Genomic DNA, 23,539 nt, shown 5'->3' on the forward strand with positions numbered 1-23,539 from the left:
CAGGAGCTTACTTCAGGCCATAAGTCTGTATGCCAGAAACTCGGGAAATAGTCTCACTTACAGAGTCTTTGTGAATCCTACATTTGGGGTTGAGCTCAGAGATTAAACAGTGATCACAGAAAGCTAATGAACCTGAGCCTACAATGTGTTTATTTCAGTGCCAAGGTCATCTGAATGAAGCAACTCATCAGTTATCCATATTGTCATCACCGTTCAAGCATCATTTTCAGCATTCATTTAATTCTTGGTCTGAAATGGTCCTCCAGAATTCAACAAGTCCATCACCAGATGACTCCTAACCCAGTAACAAAGAAGGCAATTTTATAAGAAGAAAAAGTGACAGTGCTTTTTTTCCTTTGCTAAAAAATTTAAACATCAATAAATTTTTAAAAATGGAAAAAGTATCCTTATTAGAAATTTAAAAATCTAGGGAAGTAGGACCATGTTCCAGCAGCCACAGAGACCCTTTGGTGTCAAAAGTGAGGGTATTTATGGAAAACAACTATCATAGGCTAGAGAATCTTACTCATAGAACCTGTCTAGGAGAATGAATTTTCTTTCTCCATTGAACAGGATTTTAGACGCAGAGAGGAAGCAGGAGGATGTGAACATCTTCCATTTTGGTTCAGGGACAACACCCAAAAAAAGAACTCAGTGTCTGGTTCAGAACATTGGTCACCCACCCCAAGTAAGTGAAAGCCAGGGATCACGGATCAAGCCTATCTCTACCCACTTCCCTCAAAGGTGCTTCATAAAATCAACGGAGGAAACTCAGCTGTAGCAGGCTCTAGCAAGGTAGAGGCTTCTCTGAGTCACTGCTGTGAGATTTGGCAGGTTTATCTTTGCATCCAAGGAGTTAAGCTGGGGGGGGGGGGGGGGGGGGGAGAGATAAAAATCTCTGGTTTTCTTGTTTAGTGAGGCTGCCTGACAAATGAGGATCCAGCTGTAATTGTAACATTCCAGGCTCATAAGGCGCCAAGTTTTACTAACTATAATTTAACTGGTCCGGTTGCAGCAGTTCCAATTCTTGTTTGGATAATCAGCCTTTGTTTAAATATGTACCAAAAAAGCCCAGGCCAGCATTAGCCTCTGGGTCTGTCATGTGAGCTTATTACCCTCTAGCTTGCAGTAGCAGAAACCCATACACAAGAGGGGGATTATCTTCCTAGTATTACTGTGACGGTAACATATAATCAGTCCTTTTCCCCCCAGCCTCCACATCTCCTCCCCACACACCCCATACCACCCCCCTTTTCCAATTCACAAGTCTTCTTTCCAAGTTCAAACAAAGTTTAAAGGTGAAAGGGTCATGAAAGTTTCATGGCTGCGGCTGTTGGGAAAGGGGGTAGGAATAACTGGGGTCTCCAGCTCGGCATCTCCTAAAGACTCAAGAATCTCATATTTCACTGCACTTATGCAGAGTGGTGCCTCTTTGACACAAGATGTTTGGAATGAAATTAAACCCTTGTTAATAATATTTAATGTAATATAATAATTGTAGCACCACACGTCAAAACAGTCTTGTGCGCTACGTAAGTGAACCAAGTGGTTTGCTGGTCTGCTGAAGCCCTGAGTTCTCAATCTTCTCCTTCCTTTTAATTGGGGGACCATGGTTTAAGAACAACCCAGCTTGTCTGCCTGCAGTGATTCACCAATTAGAGCCTTGGCTGGGCTGGCTTGGAGAGCCCTTCTTGGAGGGAATCCTGACCAGAAGAAGCCTGCAGCTCTCACAGTTAGTAGGTAAAGATCTGGGTGTGCAAAGGGAGGCAACAGAGACCTTTGGAAGGCCAAATGCGGCTCCCACCAGCATAGGCAGAAGTTGCTGGATGCTGGGAGACGGAGCAGAGAAGTGGAACCACAGGTACACGTGGTACCTGCCTGGGGTGGGAGGTAGGAGTTCAGCAAAGCGAAAGGAAACTCTTTTCCTCCAAGATGGCTCTTTGTTTTACAGTTAACAGCAGGGAAGGTGAGGCACTTTTCTAGACATTTTTCTTTGCTTGAGGGCTGAGGATACAGTCCAATACAAATGCTTGGAATTGAATCCACAAGGAAATATGGCAATCAGACAACTCTAGACTCAGGCCTTGTCAGAAGGGGAACACAGAGATCTAGAAAATCACACAGAAAGTGACAAAGGAGCAGCTGCCTTTATGCCCAAACCCCAAACACCTGAACTGTATAAGGAACCTAGGATCTAGGAGAGAAGATAAAGTGGGAGAAAGAGAAATATGAGGAAAATACATGAGGAACTTCATATTAAAGCCCAAAGGGAAATGTCAAAGAAAGTGAGGTGTACACAATGAAAAGAGTAGCAACTCTAAAGTCAGTGGACCTGAGTTCAAATTCAATCTCAAAAGAATGCTTCCTGTGTGACCACAGACAGGTCACTTAGCCACCCTAGGCCTAATTCTTATTTGGAAAATGAGGAGGCCAGACCAGCCTATGGGGTTCCTTTCAGCTCAAGATGTATGATTCTATGATTATTCATCTTTTAAATGTGGCCTACAGCTATATGGCCCAGGGGAAATGGAATGAATAATGGAGGTTTTCTCCTGGGCACCAATGACGAGGACAGTGAAAAGTAACATCTGAGAACTGGGGACAGGCTTCACGATGCACTCTTCTATTTGGCATTTAAAAGACCTTCGAGACAGATTTCCAGAATACCTCTTCAAGCTTGTTGCCCACTACTCCTCCCCTTCCTCCATTCTACACTCTGGCCAAACTGGCCACCTTGCTGCTCCTTACATATAACATTCCATCTCCAGCCTCTGTGCTTCTGTACAAGCCCCGTGGAAGCCCCAGCTTCCTCCAAAGATCAGCTCACATACCACCTCCTACACGAGGTCTTTCCTGACTGCTCTCCACCCCCAACTTCAGGTGTTATTGCCTTCTCCTTCCATTACATCGGATTTACTCTGTGTATGTTTTGCACATGCTCATACATGCATATGCTGTCTCCCCAGACAGATGATAAGCTCTCTGAGAAAAAGGGGTTTTCATTTTTGTTTTTCTATCTCTGGTGCCTAGCACAAAGAAGGGGCTTCACTTATGTTTGCTGGTTGATTTTGATTTTACTGGAGATGAAACTAAGACATAAAAATAGAGTAAGGCTCAGAGAAGGCTGGACTATTTGCCCAAGTCCACCTAGTGAATTAGTGCCAGGGCCAGGACTAGCATCCAGGTCTCCTGATTTCCAAGTCAGGGTCCTTTCCACACAACAAACTGCTCTCCCTGTTTCCAGCCAGAAGAACACTGCAATGCCAAAGAGAGGGTTCTAAAAATACTTAACTAGCTCAATGAGCAAAGTTAAATGGAAGCTCTTCGAAGGCAGGTGCCATTTCAATTTTGTTTTCATCCTCCTGGCACAGAGCACAGACAAACAAATAGCAGAAGCTTATAAAGGTTTATTGAATTGAAAAGAATGGATGTTCATATTCATCTGGCGGTGGGGACAGAGCTGAATGCTGAAATAAGAATATTGCTGAGGGCCACTTACAATAGGAAAATCACTTCTGCAAAACGCATTAGTTACAAAATGTCCAAAACTTCTCCGTTTTTACAGTGAAACCTGTAAAAGTTCAGGGTCAGAGCCTTGACTCCTCCTCCCCTACCCCTGGGGATAAGGAGATGCCAAAGGCTGAGAAACTGAACCAATACATCTGAACTTTCAGACCCATTCACAAAGAATGTCCTCACCCTCTTCCCTTTAACAGCCTTTCCAGATAATACCAAAATATGGAAACAGGAACCCTCTTGCTAAGTGGGCTACTAAGTTGACTACACTGTCACCTAAATCAGTCTCTGCTCATTCTGCAAGGAAGAAGATGGCCCGGATGCAGATCAGAGGAGAAGAATTACTTTTTAGGGTGTCAAGGGTAAAAAACAAATCCTCAGGGAGCACAGCCAGCCCTGGGAAGGCAAGCACATAGATCCATCTGGAAAGACTGTCAAATGAGAACAAATTCCATGAAATTCCCCACTGATAGAGGAAACATCATTTTGTATCCTGCAGTATGCTGCACTACTAGATTAGACTGGCTACAATGGTCACTGAAGAGACTTCCAGTGAAATAAAAACCAAAGGAAAACAAAAAGCCCCAACAACATTTATATTACTCTGACATCACAAAGACAAAGAGTGCCAAGTAAGCAGCATAGGAAGAGGAGGAAGATTAAGACTAAAATGGGATTTATCCAGAATTTCCCACCCTTTTGATTTCTTCCCCTCAAGAAAAAGAACATTCATCCTAAACTTTCAGGATGAAATCTAATGGGAAAAGAAACAAAATAATTTTAGCACAGCATCTGGCATTTAGCTAGATCAGTAACTAAAAAATATTTCATTTAAGGTGGAAATAGAGGTGTGAAGGGGAAGCCCAGTGGAAAAATGTTAAGTGTCAACACCCTTCCTTGCCCTTCCCAAACCAGGTCCATTCTACCTCAAGAAAGAAATCGTCTCTAGATATCAGAACCTTGGGACAAAGCCTACTGGCACCATCCTAGTTATAACTCTGTTCTGTCCATGGACTGACTATGTGGTATAGTCAAGGAGAACTGAGTTTGAATTCTGTCTCAATTATTTACTAGCTGTGCCACCAGGGCAAATCATTTAACCATTCTCAGTCTCAGTTTTCTTCTCTGTAAAAGGGGAATAATGACAGTAACTACATCATGGAATTGTTTGAAGGATTAGCACAGGCAAAAAGGTTGGACTATGACCTCTAAGACCTCTTCCAGATTTGTCATTCTATGTCCCTATGAAGATATTGTTAGGGAGAATAATAATGACACAGGAAAACATCTCACAAGATAAGAGATAAAACTAAAATAGCATTTCCAACCTTTATATTAATAGATGAAGCATCTCCTGAACACAGAAAAGCAAAGATAGAGTTCCCTGATTTAGACTAGGTCTGACCAGCAGAGAGATTATAGGATTACAGGATTTGGAGCTGAAAGAGCCCTTAGAAATCATCTAAAACCTTCACTGTGCAGATGAGGAAACCAAGGACCAGAGAGGTGCCAAGACCACAAAGGTGGCAAATGGCAAGCCAGGATTTTAACTTAAATTTTCTGACTCCAACCACCGAGTTCTCTCTCTCCTCTATCACGCTGCCTCCAGATGGAGAAAACTAGACTATAACTTAAAGGCTGTAGCGGACTTTCATTCCTTTTTATAGTATTCAATGATGTGAGAAGATACTGTGCCCATTGGACACATTACTTTATTTCTTCCAAATCTCTTTAAAATATACTTTAAATCATGGTTTCCTGTTCAAACAACTGCTTTTGTTAAAGATAACAAAGTATCTACTTAAGAGTTTCCTTGGTAATTTCTCAAGAAGATTAAGTCATAGAGGAATTTCACACAGCAAAACAACTAGGGATGCTCCTGATCTCTAGTTTTGGGATGGGGAAGAAGTAGGTACAATTAACGGGCCAGGTGAGTAGTTACATGCTAGGGTGCAGCCCCAAAGATAGGTATTACATCCACACTCCATATCTAGGAGAGGTCTGAACACTGGCCTTGGCCACATGTCCCAAGATCTCAATATATTAATAATCTAATAGGATTGCTGATCTTACATTTAGCTTCCTCTGTGTATTTGCCATATTTTAATATGTTACCTGTGAGAAGCAGCAGCCTGTAGTAGATGAAGGTCTGGTCTGGGACTCAGGAAGATCTGGGTTCAATTTATCCTTCTGACTAGCTGTGTGTATTATCTTTTCAATGCCCCAAGCAATTCTCTAAGATAATTACATTCCATTTATAAATGTCATTAATTGATATGCATCATTCCATAGCAATAATCTGGACATGAAACCAGAGGCAAGACATAGGTAGAGAATACCATTATCTCAAAGGGTCAAGTTCTATTGCAATCCATGGAATAAGGCTGGTGATAGATTGGGAATTCAGTGGAATTTTGCTATCCAAGGTCCTAGGAGTGACTCTTACCTAAGATAAGCAGGATTCTTTCTTCTGGACTCCTTGTCTCCAGTGCATTCCTACTCCATTCCATTCCCCCCAATGCTGCCAAAATGAATTTCCTTAAGTGGAGATCTGATCATGTCACCCCTCTCACTCAATCAACTTTAGTGACTCTCAATTTCCTTTTGGATATAAACATAAACTCCTCACTTTAGCCTTAAAAGCTTGGTTCCAACCTATCTTTGCATCCTCACAGGATAATATTCCTCCTCCCACAACCTGGGATCTAACCAAATTAGCCTTCTCTCTGTTTCTTACAGATTCCATCTCTCAACTTTGTGTCTTTGCTTTAGCTACCTCGTGTGTCTGAAATACATTACCTCCTCCCCTTTGCCAAATCTAATCCTTATTTTTCTTCAAGGTGCAGCTTAAGCAGCATCGTTTACCTTAAGATATTCTCTCCCAACTGCTAGGAACCTCCCTGCTAGAAAACTAGCTTATACTTATGTATTTATTCTCATTATGTTTATTCCATTTGCATTGAATATGTATTTATCTCTCCTATTAAATTATAAGAAGGAGGGTTTGTTTCATTCTTTAGTGTCTACAAGAGTGTCTGGCGCATAGTAGGCACTCAAAAAATGCTTGTTGATTGATGCTGTCTTTTAGAGTAATGAAATCATGGATTTTTTAGAGCTGAAAAGAGACATTAGAGATGATTGTTCTATTTGGCCTCCACATTCTAGAGATAAAGAAACTGAAGCCCAGAGTAGTTTTGTGCTTTTTTGAAAGTCATAAAATTCACTAGTAAGGGATGACACTAGATTAAGGCAGCAATAAATCCCATGCACATCCATCAAATCAGGACACCCCCCCACTGTCTTGTCCAGTGATGTCCACTATGAGTCTAGACTCATGATACTTACAGTCAAGGTTTGGGTAAGTCTCACAGTTAATACCACAGAAGTCCAGTCCTCGCACTGGAATTAAGTCTCAAGTGCTCATGATGAATCCCTCACATAACTAGTACAATTCATTAAAGCAATTGGCCCCTGCTTCAGCACTATCTCTGGAGGGACCCCCATCAGTTAAGGTAAGAAAGACTTGAAAAGATCCATCTTAAGAGGCTTGACTAATATGCAAAACTGGTCCCTTGCCCTAGATACCATCTAATTCCACCAACAACTGCTTTTTTATATGCCAAAGATATAGTAAAGCCTTTTTGATGTTATTCAGTCAGGTCCAACTCTTCGTCACCCTGTGGATCATAGCACACCAATGTTGTCCATAGTTTTCCTTGGCAAAAATACCAGAGAGGTTTGCCATTTCCTTCTCCAAGTAAAGCCTTTGTTTCATTTCAAAAGGTTACATGGTGAACAGGATAGAAAGCTAGATTTGCAGTAGAAAAGAGCATTCAAATGCCATCTTAGACATTCACAATTCAGCTGTATGGGCAAGTCATTTAACCTCTCAAAACTAGTTTCTCCACGTATAAAAGGGGGATAATAACACCTGCACTACTGATAGGTGTATGCAAAGGTTTAGTGTGAGGAAAACACTTTTCTGGCCTTAAAATGCTATATAAATTTGAGCTATTATTAATTAAGGTATAGCTCCCAATTCCTTCAAGAGAATCACTGCATGGAATTCCCAGGCCAGCTCACTGCTCATGATATCCAAGTATGATACATGCTCTATAATGGTAATCCTCTACATATAAAGATGATGCTCTTAAATCTAACACAAAGAAGATAATAATTTCTCAATTCACTAAATACTATGAATTTTTTCCTAGTAGCAAGAACGTATATTTCCTAAGCCATCTGAGTTCTATATGTAATGCATTTTAAGATAGTGAGTAGGAATAAAATCTTAAAACACAGAATAGTGGAAAATTAACTGGTTCACTTGACTACAACTAGAAGGAATACTGGAGGCCATTGAGTTTACCACCATTCCCGTTTTGAAGATGAGGAAACTGAAGGACAAATAATTAAGTGAATTAGGATCAAAAAACCCAGTAAGTTTCTGAGGTGAGATTTGAATTTGCTATCTGCTAAGCCACATTCTAACCAACAAAACTATCCAGTCCCAGGCAGGCTTTAAAAAAAGCACTAGTGTCTCATATATGTGATAATCTCAACTATCTAGAACCCTGCCAAGAACCAGAGAATAAACATAAATGTTCTCTCAACAACCACATTCTTCTCATGGAGAAGTTCCTTAGGCTGCAAATGTTCAGAAGCATTTACTCTTAGTCTACATACCATCCTAACTTATTTTGTATAGAAGCACAGGATGTGCATGAAAGATGGCAAGCAGGTCATTGTGGCCGACATACAGGGCATAAAGAGAGCAGAAAAGTATGAAATCAAGCTGTAAAGGGATGGAGATAATAGTAGGTTGTGGAGAGGCTGGGATGCCAGGCTAAGGAGTGTGGATTGGATCTTTTAGGCAACTGGGAGCTATTGGAAGGTTCTGAGCAGATGAGGAAAATGATCAGATCTGTGCATAAGAAGCTTAATCTGATCGTGGTGGTAAGAAGCTCAGAGGCACGTGGAATTTAGAGCTGCAAGGGATCTTAGGAATCATGTAGTTTAACCCCCTCCTCTTTTTCACATGAAGAAACTGAGGTCTAGAGAAGTCAATTTCACAGCTGTATGAAGGCTGGATTTAAGGGGTGGTGGTGGCAGCAAGGAGACAATTTAAGGAGAGCTAGCACTAGACTGGTGGCGGTGTTAAGAAAATTATATTTCAGAACAGAAGGAAAGTGTAATCTGCTTTAGAAGGACTGTCAACTAGAACAATTAAAATTTTTAAAGAAAGTTTTGGTGCCTACCCAAGGTAAGCTTCAGGTACCTAGAAAATGGAATTAGATCTAATAGCTCCTTCTGGATGGCTCTAGATAAATGAGATGCCTCTGTACTGCATTATATCCATTTAAAAAATAGAAGAAATTATTCATGGTAAAATTTACTTAGATTAAAAACATTCCAGACCATATTAGAGATAGTACCCCAGAGAAGGTTCCGTCCATCCTAACCTTCACACATAGTGGTCCAGCCAAATACCACCCTCTATCATAAGCCTCTGTGAGCTCTGTGATGTTTACAAACATTAGGAAACTTTTTAGGCTGACTTTGTTGTTGTTGGGTAGTTTCAGTCATTTCCAATTCTTTGTTACCTTGTTTGGGGTTTTCCTGGCAAAGCTACTGGGAGTGGCTTGCCACTTCTTTCTCCAGCTCATTTTACAGATGAGGAAACTGAGGCAAATGAAGTTAAGTGACTTGTCCAGGGTCACCCAGCTAGTAAGTGTCTGAGGTCAAATTTGAACTCAGGTCTTCCTGACTCCAGGTCTGCTGTTCTACTGCGCCACCTACCTGACAGGCTCTGTGCTAGGTACGAAGGAACACTATCACAGCATCTGCATTTTCTGAATTCTCTCCAAGTTCTGTAAATGCTCCCCAAAAGGTGAAACATTTGATCTTAGGTGACACACATCTTGGGTCACTCAGCGCTTTCTGGAAAGCACTGTGCTTGCTGAGCTTGCTCTTTAGCTGCACACACCCCTCCCTTCAGTTCAAGGAACAGAAAAACCATGGAGCCTGACCCAAAGAGAAGGAGACTTGGATTTCCAGAAAGTTCAATCATTCTCTGCAGCTGAAAAACAGCCACATTTTCCACACAAAAATGAGATGCAATGATAATAGATCCTTTTAACATTCACTAATAATTAACTTTTCCCCTTTCATTTGGTCGTACTAGTTTAGAGACCCAAGAACAGGAATAAACATCCCCGTCGCTGGTATATTAGATCACACACCAAGAGACTGAAGGTTTCAGATGAAGAAAGAAGCTGAAAGTAAACTGATTGCACATGCATCAAGTAGAGCAGACACTAAGCATTTCTGGATTGCCAGGGATAAGATACTCCCTGTGCTTATTACTGCTTCTTGATCCAAAGAGATTTAAGCAACTGGTTTCAATTAGATGTTTTAAGCTAGTAAAACTACATGCATAAAGACATATTTATAGAACAACTTAAAACTGGAAAAATTAAGATGATGACGAAACTGATGAATTCCATTCATTTCCCTCCCTACCCCTAAATCATTTGCTGACCATTTGCAAGGGGGGGCGGCGTAGGGGTGGGAAGAAAAACCTTGTGATTGCATGAATTAACCAATAGCAACAGAGTTAATAAAATACATTGGTGGAATCCTTACAAACTGAGAATTCATGCCATCTGTCTTTGTAGGAACTTGGGGGATTTGTGGGGACAAATTCATGATGTCTGGGCAAATGGATAAACTGTTGATACCAACAAGTACATAAAGAGTAGTGGACACATTCCAAAAAGAATCTATTTCTATGCTAAGATAGTAGATGGATGGGTACTAAGTGCAGCAGGGCAAATGCTTCATATAATATATCACCAAACCTTACACCTCGAGACAATGATGGGCAGTGATCAAAACACATGGAAAGTTTCCAACCCCCAGAAGAATCATTTCCTGCCCTCTGTATTGGCTGACAAATCTCTGGTGGCCAAGTAAACCTCAGCTCTGGTTTAGATGGGTTTCTCCAGAGGTAGTTCATGAGATGCTTTCTAAAATCTGCAGCATTTGATGACTATGGACATCAGCCCTACTGCTTTCTTTAGTTCATGATTAACAAATGCTTTAATTTTAACCTTCATGAAGGGCCCAAAATTTCTGCTTGTATCCATGCAAACAGAGGCAGATGAAGGCTGGGTTCAAGATGCCCAAGAAGTTCATTATTTCATGTCTGTTGAAGATAGAAAATATCCACCTATGTGGATTTGGAGCTGAAAAAGGTAGGGGGTGGTGCATACTGTGGAATAGAAAAAAGAAATTACTCCTAGCTTTCATTATTCATTTGTTCAACAAGCATCTACCATGTATAAAGCATTTTACTAGGGACTGGGAATGCAAGGACAAAATGAAAAAGGGTCCCTTACCCAGGGAGCATATATTCTCCTGGAGCAGTGGTCAATTTAACATCAAAATGGGTAACAAATATAATCCCATCAGTTCTGCTATAATGTTTGTTTTGAAAACACTAATTTATTCCAATCTGATTAACACATTAGAGGATAATTTGGGCATAATATGAATTTTGTATTTGCTTATGTGTGACTTCATTCATAAGAAACAATAAGAACACAGAAAACTGCACTCAACTGAACAAAGTACGCATGTACATACACTGAGAACATCTACCAGCTACCTCAATTCACCACGTGTTATTCTACAAGGTTGTGTTTTGCTATCTCACATTTGTGAACTTTTCTATATTAAATAAACAACCAACAAAAAAACTTAGTCAACATCACAAGTTGAATGAGTCCCAGAGTTGCAGTCCACCACAGAAACTGCCCTCTTTGCCAACTTTGCCAATCAGGGCACAAGCCAAGCAGAAGCACAAAGTAGCAAATTCTACAACTATTCATTGTAACATTTATATATTTTTAAAAACCATTTTAATATATGTACAATCGTGGTATGGTTTTTGTTAGGTCCTGATCTTTTCTTATATGTCACTGATGAAGCTTTTTGAGAATTTTGCCCCAACCCCCTCCCCCCTCAATAGGTCCTGTGGTCTTTGTTATGAGATTGTGTATAATGTGGTGATTTTTAGGAACATATGTGTCCCATTATAGCAGAACTGACTATATAATTTTAGTGGAGAGAGGGAGAGAACACTTAAAACTAAGGTAAGTAAAGACTTCCTGAAGGAGGACATAGCATCTGCATCATAAATAATAACAAAAATAATTCATATTTCTATAGCTTGTTATGGTTTAAAAAGCACTTTCTTCACAAAAATTCTGGGAGGTAGGTAATATAAAGTAGTATTATTTTCACTTTGCAGATAAGGGTCATTGAATTCGCTGAAAACAAAAACTTGGGTTTAGAAAATAAAGTTTAGATACAGTATCTTTCCTCAAGGTAGGAACTTGGTCCTTTTCTGGAAAGTACTCCCTTTCCAACTCTTCTCAGGACCTTGTCTTCCTCTAAGGCTCAGGTCAGGTGTGACCTCCTCCTTGAAGATTTTTCTGATCTCCCAGTTAGTGCTTTCTCTGCTTCCTTAAATCCCTTGATGTTATGCCTATCTGTGTACATACAGTGTCTTGCAGGAGAATATAAGCTCCTAGAGTCTGTTTTTATTTTTCTTTTTGTATTTGTATTCAGAGTGTCTTATCAATTTGAGGGGGAAAAGGAAAAAAGGATCAGGTTTCAATCTGCAATTTTATTGGTGTGAGAAAACTCCCACTACTAATGCAGATGGGCACCTTTTCTGAAATATATGAATCTTAAAAGAGTTGCCAGGGGCCACTGAAAGGTTAAATCACGTGTACAGTATCACACCACTAGGATGTGTCAGAAGCAAAATTTAGATCTTACTGAATTAAAAATCAACTCTCAGTCAATTAATGCAACACTTTCTGTCTCCTTGTACACAATAGGCTAAATAAATTTTTACTGAATTGAAGCTTACAATAAAATACAGGAAGTCAAACTACTGACAGTCATACACAGATAACACAGGAACAGTCTGTGTACAGACCGTGTATTATTCACCTCAATAATGGAAGAAGAGAATTCTGAAAGGCTTGCTGTGTCTCAAGAATGACAGATAGCCTCTCTCCCCTTCACCTGCCTCTTTCAATCCTGCCCAAAGCTCATTAGATGCTTAACGTATTCTTCAGATATTAGCCCTTATCTGGGATGAAGTTCTCAGTGTCAAGCCTCCGCAAATGAAGAGGTTCAATTCGAGATCATTTTGTTGATTTCCAAATAAAGCTAGTCATTCTTTTTCTCTCATACATTCTAAATGTCAGTTGTGGGGGTGGGAGGGGATAGAAAGATTTAGATCTTTCCTTAAGTCTAATGTCTTGTTAAAGAGGAGAGGAGATACATTATTGTTTAACAGTAATTTTAACCTTTATATTGAAAGAATTTCCATCTATTTAAATTCCACATATTTAAGAAATCCTCTGGTTCTCTCTTTTTAAAGTGTTGCAGATAGCATGTAAAACACTGCAAGTAAAAATAATAATAGCTGCAATAATCCATTAGAGCTCTAAAGTTTACAAAAGTGCCCTATATATATTACCTACTGGATCCTCCAAACAATTCTGGGAGGAAGGTACTATTGATGTTAAAGAAGGGGAAACTGAGACTCAGAGCAATTAAATGCTACATTTCTTTTATGAGGCTACATGGTAGACTGGAAAGAGTGATGAATGTGGATTCAGAAGACCTTGGATTGAATCCTAGCAATGACATTTAACTTGCATGGCTGTGGATGAGTCATTTAGTGCCTCTGAATTAAAGTTTTCTCATCAATAAGTATCTTAGGTAAATAAGTTATTATTACCGTATTTTAAAAATATTCAATTATGAACTGTGGTGAAAAAGTGAAACTAATTCTTAACTGAAGTCCATATCACAATGATCAGTTAAAATGAGTGGCAAATGAGGACAGGAGAAGTTTTGCAAAGGCAACCTCTGATGATTTAGAAATCTGGGGGAAATGTTAAATTGCTAGAAGTAGCGGTATCCAACTCTGGATCTGGGAAGCTGCCAGTGGAGAAATATTGCTCAGAAGGAAGGCAGCCTTTGGTCTACTACAAAAATGAAAGGCTCAGGTCTAGAGAATGGGGCTGACATGAAAGAAGAGGAAATCACAAAAATAATGGAGCAGCAAATCACTCTGCCCAAGGCAATTGCCCAAGCAGACCAGGACTTCAAAGCAAAAGGCAAAGGTAACCACCACCATGCATAAGAATCAGTCTGGTGCAATCAGGTCCTTCTAGACCAGTTCCAATGGTCAACGACCAAAGATCAAAGCCATTGTAAATCACCAATGATTAGGTGAGTGAATCTCAAGATCGAGATGTAGATCACCAATCAGCAGTGAAATAGGAAGTACCAATCATGGAACCTTACCAGAATAGGTATGGGTCGGACCGGAGCCAGTGAATAGATAGGGTTCCTAGGGAGCCACAAAGAATACTTTTAATGACCTGCAGTTCATATAGTAGTTCATATGTAGAACTACAGAATGTAACAGGGAGGGAAGGGAGCTTGCTCATCCAATGTCTTCATTTTACAGAGGGAGAAAGGGAGACCTAGAGAGGAAAACTAACTTCCTGACAGGGAGGCATCTAAAGAGTGGCAAAGAGGCCAAGACAGGACTCGAACCAAGACTCTCACTGTTTCCTTTTTAGTTATACTCGCCTGCCCTACAACACAGCCTTTTGATAAGAGTACAGGTTGTTTTTTGCTCTTGGCCCTTTCAGTTAGATCTTTGCCAGAACAGTGTCAGCCACATAGTTTCCTAGAGATCACTGCATCCAAACGTGGGCTTCATCTTTCTTTTCCTCAATGCCCTAATTTGTAAAGAAGAGAGGGCAGGTAGAGGGAACAGATCCATTTCATGTCTGGAATATGACCACATGGATTCAGGTAAAATGGATGACTTCAGGTTCCAAAGGTTCTTAATTAGCCCCTTCATCCCTAATTCCCAAAGGAAAACAAAACAATCCTCATTTTGTCTGGGCATTTGTGAGCACAAGAAAACAGAATCATTTTTTACCAGCCCTGCCCCAGAACAAGGGACAACTTCACTTCTCTCTGACTGGACTAAACCTTGAATTACTACAGTGATTTTCCACTAAATTCCATCTTACTGGTGCCTTCAATCTTGTCCCACAGGTCTAACAAGTAATCAACCTACATGAGATGGGCATACACCCACTGTCCATTTATGATTTAGCTCAATGTTTTATTGGCAAACAGCTAATATATGCCCAGCACAATGTGGACCCATGGTCTGTACAGCTCCCATTATAATTATTTGTCTGCCTTTGACTGTAAGCTCCTAGAAAGTAGATGCCAAATCTATAGTTTGTGTGTGTGTGTGTGTGTGTGTGTGTTTTCAATCAATGCCTATCTAAGGGCCACAAATATCAAAGTTTATCCAGGAAAAAGTTTTCTGGATAATAATGGCAAAGGGAAAGGGACTCAAAACTTAAGGAAGCAAAGAGGATCCAACTTAGAAAGTTAAGAATTCCCAAAGGTAAACTGGCTCTTCTCCCAACCCTATCAGCTTTATCCTTTAATGGCTAAAGTCATGCTTCCGTTGGTGACAAGAAGTTAAGGATCTGAAATCTCAGAAGGGCAGATAATAACGCAGCACGGTCGATTGGGTTGGCGAACAGAAAGTTGTGAAATGACTTTAAGTGTCTCATAGGAGATTTTTCTGAGGCAACCAGAGCTATGAGGAGAAAGCTGTGAAGCTTGATAGAGATGTAGGCAGATTCCAAGAAGGTAGAGTTGTGAAAAGAATGTCTGTTTTCTCAAATTGGAAGGACTCTTCAGTGTTCTTTCAGAAATCTACGGAAGAGGACATAACATTGAATTTTTGTATCTAGGCATCTCCATCTTTCTTAGTGCCATAACTGATCTTCTTTTCCTTCCACTACTAGTTACCCCCAGGGTTTGGATATCAATGAAATCAACAAGAGACTCACTCCTTCCTCCAAGAACCATCTTTTTTTTTTAAAGAGAGTATTCCAGGAAAGATTCCTTCCTCCAGCCTTCATTTTAGGGATTTGGGCTTTTGAACAGCTGGCTGGGAATTAATAAAAACACCACCGAAGCCAGTGGCTTCACTGCATTTGAAATAGAAATCATCGGACCAAAGCAGATGGAGATGCCCTAATTCACTGGTGTTTTGACTTTCTCAAGAAATTGGATGTGAGCAGAAAAAAAATCTCAGAATATGGAGATACAGTCAAGTATTAAACAGATATATAGGCTGACTTTTCCTTTCTACCTTTTACTCAATTCTCATTTCACTGCTAGAAAAGGTAGACAAGTCATAGTCTTATGAGTATGAAACCATTTGTGTCAGATTACTTCTCTGACCCCTGGTTTCAGAGACCACCAACAGACTATCTAACTTCCCAGACTCTATTTTTTCTAATGGAAGCACAAAGCCCAGTGACATGCCATTTCTGGATAAAAAGAAATGGGAATGGTAACATCCTACTCCCAGTTGTCTCCCTCCCCGTCAAGCTCCAAGAAATAAGGCATGTTTTTGCCTATGTTAGGGTTAGGGAACCTGAAGCTTCCAGGCCATATGTGTCCCTCTAAGTATCCAAGTGTGCCCCTTTGATGGAATCCAAACTTCATAGAACAAATCCCCTTTATTCTGTAAAACTTGAACTCAATCAAAAGACTGTACACAAGGACCTAGAAGACCACATGTGGCCTTGAGGCCACAGGTACCCTACCTCTGGACAAGCTTATCTCTGAATTTCATGTCCAGCACTGCCTAGGCCAAAGATGAAGTAATGGTCACCTGTAAGGAGGCCATCTTGCCCAGGAGTGTCTGGATGAAGAAAAGGAGGGCATGTCAGATCAGAACAGCAAGAGAGGGGTTCTCACGGTAGCTCTTTGCAACCCTCCAAGGAGCTACAGAGTCTGCCCATTAAAACCCTGTTAAAACACTTCTGATGTTGTCAGCAGTGGAGAGCTGAGAGAGCAGAGTGATCACTGAGATGCTATCTGCCTCCAGCAGTTCCGTGGTACTGTCAATACTATGAGCAAGAAGGTACAAGATAAGTAACAATCTAATTTCTACATCAAAATTTCATAAACTCCCTGAGCTTACAGCACTGCTAATGTGGGCACAAGGAGACCAAGCCAACAGGCCATCCAGAGGACAAAAAGACGTCTGGGGTGGGGTCTGTTCCAGGACTCTTGAACAGCCTTCATGCTGTGGCTTTGGATGGTCAAACTTCTGTAGGAAATATGCCCAAGGAGGACTTAGAGGAGAGTTTCTCTCTGGGGGGGCCTCTCTGGGCACCCTCCAAGGCTCAGGATTTCTGGGTAAAGTTCTCTCAGATGTCATATATTTAATCATAATAATAGTTAACATTTATATAACACTATGTGTCAGGTACTATGTGAAATGCTTCACAAACATCTCATTTGATCCTCACAACAACCCTGCAATGTAGGTGTTATTACTCTCTCCATTTGCTGATGGAGAAATTGAGGCAAACAGAGGCAAAGTGACTTTTCCAGGGCCACACAGCCAGTAAGTGTCCGAGGCTGGATTTGAACCCCATTTTTCTTAACTCTGGACCTGGTGCTCTACCCGCTGCACCATCTGGTTGCCCCTTAAAACATTTTGCTGCAGGATCTTCCCCTCTTCCAACAGGGAAGCTTTATTTTAATTCAAATTAACAACAGACAAGTCAACGAGCATTTATTAAGTATTTACTATATATAAAACACTTTGCTAAGTGCTAAGGATGCAAAGATGAAAATGATGCTGTCCCTGACTTCAAGGAGCTTACGTTCCAAAGAGGGAGACAATATGTATACATACAAATACAGGTCTAAGACAGACACAAAATGAATACAAGGTGGTTATGGGAAGGAGGGTACTAATGGCTTGGAGAGAGCAAGAAGGGCTTCACATCCAAAGTAGTACTTGAGCTCTGTCCTAAAGAAAATGAGGGATTCCAAGAGGCTGAGACATAGACGGAGAGCATTCCTTCCAGCTATGGGGGACTGCAAATGTAAAGGCACGGGGATGAGTGGTTTGGGGGCAGAAAAGCAAGTAGCACAGTATGACCAGACCACTGAGTGTGTGAACATAAGCAGCAGGGAAGAAGACTGGATATATAGAAAAGGTCCAGGTTGGGAAGAGCTTTAAATGCCAAACAGAGGAGTGGCTACAGGAAGCCACTGAGTATGGAGTACGGGAATGAAAGGAAGGAGGCTGTAACACAATCAGACCTGTCTTTTAGCAGCTGTGTGCTGAACGGAATGGAGTGGGGAGAGGCTTGAGGTACGGAGAACAGATGGGAGGCTACTGCAAATAGACACAGGGTGAGATGATGAGTGCCCAAATTAGCATGGGAGTTATGTGAGTAGAAAGGAGGGTATACATGTGACACATGTTATGGAGAGAGCAGTGATGAAATTTGGTAATGGAGTGACTATGTGAGATGAGTGAGAAGCTGAGGATGACATCAAGATTTCAAGTGCAGTTGACAGGAAAGAAAGGAGTACCTATAATAGTAAGAGGGAGGTTTGGAAAAAGGTAGATTTGGGAGAAGAGATGGGTTCTGCTTTGGACAAGCTGAACTTGAGATGCTTTGGGGAGATCCAGTTTGAATGTCCAACAGGCAGTTGGCAATGCAGGATTGGTGCTCAGGAGAAATGTCTGGGCTGGACAGACAGACTTGGGTGTCATCTTCAGAGAGATAGTCATTGAATCTAAAAGAGCTAACTGATGAGATCACCATGTGAGAGTGTAGAGTAGGAGTTCCCAATCTGAGATCCCTGAACTTGAACTGTTTCAATTTTCTCTGTAACCCTCTGTATTTTATTTTTTGCTTTTAAAAACCTAATTCTGAGAAGGTACATATGCTTCCCCAGACTGTCAAAGAGGTCTACAACATAAATAAGGATTAAGAACCCCTGGTGTAGAAACAATACAGAAGAAGGCCCAGGACAGTGTCATGCGGCCCAGAGTGACATGAATGAGGAATCAGCAAAAGAAAAGAGGCAACAGGTACTGTAGGATGAGAAGGACCAGGGGAAAACAATCCCAAGAAAAGCCACAGAGGAGGAAGTAAGTAAGTATCCAAGAGGAGAACTGAACTCAAGAAGAAAACTTGGTCAATGACATCAAAAACGGCAGAGTGGGCAAGGCCACGATAAAGTAAGAGGTCCTGAGATCTGGAAATCAAGAGATTTGCTGGTGACTCTGGAAAGAGCAGCCTCAGTTGGGGGGTAGGGTCATCACCCAGATTAGAAGATTGTGAGGAAAAGAAGAGAAGGCACCAAGGAGAGAAAGCTTTTTCTTTTTCTAAAGAGTTGGGTTGACAAAAACTCGAAATCAAGGGGATGCCCATCAGTTGTGGTATGTGAATGTGATGGAATACTACTGTGCTCTAAGAAATGATCAACAGGAAGACTTCAGAGAGGCCTGGAAGGACTTGTATGAACTGATGATGAGCAAAAGGAGCAGAACCAGGAGAACTTTACACAGCAACAACCACAGTGTGTGAGGTATTTTTCTGGTAGACGTAGAACTTCATTGCAATGCAAGGACTTAAAAAATTCCCAGTGGTCTCTTAAGGCAAAATACCTTCCACATCCAGAGAAAGAACTATGGAATTCAATCACAGAATGAAGCAGAGTATTTTCTATTGTATTATGTTTTGTTTTATGATTTCTCCCATTCATTTTAATTCTTCTATGCAACATGACTAAGGTGAAAATGTGTTTAACAGGAATGTATGTGTAGAACCTATATAAAATTGTATGCTGTCTCAGGGAGGGAGTAGGGAGGTGGGGGGAAGGAGGGGGAGGAAAAGGAAAAAAAAACTAAGATATATGGAAGTGATTGTAGAACACTGAAAGCAAATAAAATTTAAAAAAACTTTTTTTAAAAACTTTTTAAAAAAAAAACTGTTTCAGAATTTGGCTGAAAACAAGAGGAGAGTGTCTGCTATATATGCAAGGCATAGTGCTAGAAATCAGGGCTACAAAAACAAAAAGAATGAAAACAGTTCATGCCTTCAAAGAGTTAACACTCTACTGGGAAGATACATGTGCAGAGATGAGCAAATACATGGCAATTTCAGCAGGCAGAGAGGACTGCCAACTGGGGAGGGGGAAGGAGGAATTATGAAAGAGAAAGGTGGCCTCCAAGCTGGGCATGGAAGGAAGCTAAAGATTCTAAGAGGTGGCTGTGCTAAGGGAGTGCAAATTCAGGTATGGGGACCAATCTGTTAAAAAAAACAAAAACCATGGAGACTGGAGAGGGAAGGTCTGGTCTGTGAAATAGCCAGTAGGCCAATGTGGCAAGGCACTTAAGAGTCTCTAGCTCTCAATTTCCTCAGCAGTAAAAGAAGGGAGGTTGAATCAGATAGCCTCTGAGATCCCTTCTACCTCTAGAATGAAGATCCTATAATTAATCAACAAATATTTATGAAGCACCTACTATGTGCAAAGTACAGTGCTACAAAGACAAAACCAAAATAATCTCTGCCTCCATACAGTCTACATTTGGGGGGGGGGGGGGAATACAACACATACACAGGTAAGTACAAAGTGATAAAAACTTATTTTAGGAGGAAGAAAACAGTGGCGGGTAGGAAGAAGGGGCCAAAGGCCCCATGCTGAGGTACTACCTAACTTGTGCTCTGAAGGAAGTTAGGGTTTTGTAAAGCAGAGATGAGAAAATAACATATTCTAAACGTGGGGAACACCTGTGCAAAGGCACGGAGGGAGTGAGAGACATGATTCCAGAATGGGAATAACTAATATTCCAGGAGGACTAGAACAGAGATCACATGTAGGGGAGAATTCTGAGAAGTCTCCTTTTGTTATGAGAGAGAAGAGAAAAACTCAATATATTAAATGTAAGATGTGGGAGACACCTCAGAGACTTAGGCAGTCCAGCTTCCCTGGGCCCCCTCCTTTTTTTTTTTTTTAAACAGATGAGCAAACTGAGGCCCAGAGAGGTAAGGAAACCTACCTAACGTTGCTTAGCAATTCAGCTAATTAGTGTGTGGTGAGGAGAGGGGCGAGGATGACAAAAAGCCAAGAACAGAGATTCCCAGACAGGACAAATGCTATACCAACCCTGCAGATGATGTGAGAGAGTCCTCTGGCCCAAGTGATACTGTTAGTGTTGGAAACATGCCAAATAAGTTGGCCCAAATGGGTTACTTTGAAGCTTTTCATAAACTTTGCCATCGGTAACATGCAGTGTACATCGTTTAATAGCTCCTTCTTCCAAATATCCTGTGACCCACATGGGATGATAAATCCTAGTTCTTCCCATAGTAAACTAAGACCTAGAGAACTTATGTAGCAATGAATCAGTAGTGGCTGCTACTCCATAATGTGAAGTCTCAGGATAAAATGGAAAAATTCGATCCATCATCTGGATGTGTGGTCTACAGGAGAGCAAACATTAGGGCATAGAAACCACTGACTAACGTTTTCAGTTTTCTTCTGGGAAGTATAGACAAACCTATCTCTGATTCCCAGAGCGTCTGCCTTTTTGGCTTTCCTTAGCTCAGATGGGCAGTCTTCTGGCAGCAGAAGAGAAAAGACAGAGGGTGAAAGGAGTGGACATAATCCCACCTGCCTATTAGTTTCTTTATTTGGGGGCCTTGGCAACAGACATGTAGGCCAACTAGCATAATGTTTCCAAAGGAATTTAACTCAAACCAAAAGAACACACTGGGCTCAGGGTCTCCCTGTGACTCAAATAGGCAGTCAGTCTGGGGCAGTGGTTATTTTCCATTTTGACAGGCAAGGAGAAATCAAAAGTTCAGACAGACACCTGTGAGGAGGGTTCCGCCTTTGGTCACTCAGCTAAGGTAAGAAGCATTTTCTTTCTTATTTTTACAGTTCCTGATCACCTGGGAGTAGGAGCTCATAATGGCAGGGAGAGGGCTTGAAGCAGAGAGGAGGGAAGAGAAGCTAAAGGAAAGGAGAAAACAAGTTCTGTGTAAGCTAAGCCAATCGGGAGAGGGGGCACTATTTCCTCCTCCCCAGGGCCCATATATTACATTCTTTCCCTTATCCATCTTGGCTCTCCCTGCTGTCCAGGATCAAGATTGTGACACTACCTAATGAGACTGAGAGCAGTGAGATCAGGACATTTTAAAAGGAGAGAGACTTCTCCAGGATCAGATAACCCCAGCAATCCAGACAGTAATGAGCCTGTCCAAATTACCAGTGGCAAATAATAGAAGTGCTAATTCGAAAGCACGCATGCCTCTCTGGAAAGGGGGAAGCCTGGCTGCCAGCCTACTGCTCTAGAAGACTTGGACGCTGCTTTGATATGGACAACGTATACGCTTCCAGAAGGCGAAGAGGGAGATTTTGGAGGCTGGGGCAGGAATGTGACACAGCATCACTATGAAAAATAACTCAGAAGCAAATCACCAAGTAGGAAATCTCCATCCTGCTATCAGGTCTGTAAAATATAACATTGGGCCAAAAATGCCAAATGCCAAAATGGGGTATGGGTCCTGGGAATCTGCCCTCTATCTGTCTACCCATGTCTTCAGTGGCTTCAAATATCCACCACAAGGGAAAAGGAAATTTCTTCTCCTGGAGGTTTTTTTATTTATTTGTTTCTTTATTATAAAGGAGCTGCCTAGTCATCCACAACACTGGGGCATGCCAACAACGATGAATTCTGGGCCACACGTGCAGTTACAAACTCTCAGTGCTTTGAAAATTCTTTCTAAAAAGGAAGGTGTAGGTGGATATACTAGTAGGGAAAGCCTGCTATTTTTGAAAAAAGGCTGAGGCATTTGTGGGCCTAGAGAATCCAGTGTCTGATGGACAAGACTTAATAGCACCAGCATATTGTTTTTGGTGAAGCACTTCGTCCTTGTAAAACAAAGGTTACTCCTGCTCTATCTTAATTGAATCTCAACAAACAAAACAAAAACAAAAAAACCTAGATGATATGTTAGGTCACGTATTGTCCCCATTTTACATAGGGGAAGACTAAGGTTCAGATACTCTTTTTGGGGTAACAGGGCCTTAATCCAAGATCAATGCTCTTTCTATTCTACCTGACCAGTTTTAAACTATGGCCTTACCTGGAAGCAGGCAAATGGAGAGTGTAATTCTGCAAGGACAGAGGTGTAGAACTAAAGATTACAATGCCAGGTAAGTAGAAAAAAGTTAATTAGTAATTCAAGATCCTAAGCAATTAGTTCAGTGGTCTACCTCCTTAACCATGAAAATGACTAGTCATATAATGTAAGTTTCTTCTTTCCTAGGAATTCCTGGATCACAGGATTATAAATGGGAAGATACTACCTCAAGGTTCAACCTTCTCATTTTGCAAAGTAATTGAGGCCCAAAGAAAATAAATAACTTGTTTAATGTCACATAGCTAATTGTCTGTCCTAAGTTTTGTCTCCTTTAAAAGAATAGCTGTAAATACTTGAAGAGAAAATGACAGGAAATAAGCTGTGAACATGTACTGTGATACAGAATTAATTCAGAATAAAATTATTTTTTATCAATGGAAAATTCGAAATCAGCATTCAAAAAATAAATGTATATCCCTAGGTCATACTCTATACCACAATGAACTCCAAAAGAATCAATGTTTTAAATATTTTTTAAAATTATAAATAATGGAAGAAACAAAAAAAAATTTCCTTGATTACAGAGAAAATATATTTTAAACATAAAATGGAAGAAATTATTTGTGATAAAATTTATAGAACAAAAAGCACTATATTCAAAAGCAAAATAAAAAGATTAAAAATGTGTGTACTACATATATTTGACATAAAGTTGACATTAAAAATATATGTGACTGATACAATATTAGAAGAGAAATGAAAAAGGTCAAAGGCCAATTTTAAATGAAAGAAACACAAACCTTTGAAAAGCAATTGAAAAATTGTTCGAATGTGCTAATAATAAGGGCAAACAAATTAAAATAACTTTAAGTGGCCACATCACACCAAAGATTGGCAAAAAAACCCCAAAAACCTCA

The 23,539-nt window shown here is 40.6% G+C and overlaps 1 protein-coding gene and 1 long non-coding RNA gene across 14 annotated transcripts in view; one reads left to right on the forward strand and one right to left on the reverse strand.

Annotated features, from left to right (window-relative positions):
* The window catches only part of BCAS3 (BCAS3 microtubule associated cell migration factor), an 803,928-nt gene that overhangs the window by 185,386 nt on the left and 595,003 nt on the right, over window positions 1–23,539 (reverse strand). The window lies entirely within an intron of this gene.
* On the forward strand, window positions 21,372–22,919 carry LOC140522386 (uncharacterized). The gene is made up of 4 exons (XR_011973322.1): window positions 21,372–21,386; window positions 21,619–21,986; window positions 22,607–22,695; window positions 22,809–22,919. It is a non-coding gene; the product is annotated as an uncharacterized lncRNA (long non-coding RNA).

This window comes from Notamacropus eugenii, chromosome 2 (assembly GCF_028372415.1).
Source record: "Notamacropus eugenii isolate mMacEug1 chromosome 2, mMacEug1.pri_v2, whole genome shotgun sequence".
Lineage (NCBI taxonomy): Eukaryota > Metazoa > Chordata > Mammalia > Diprotodontia > Macropodidae > Notamacropus > Notamacropus eugenii.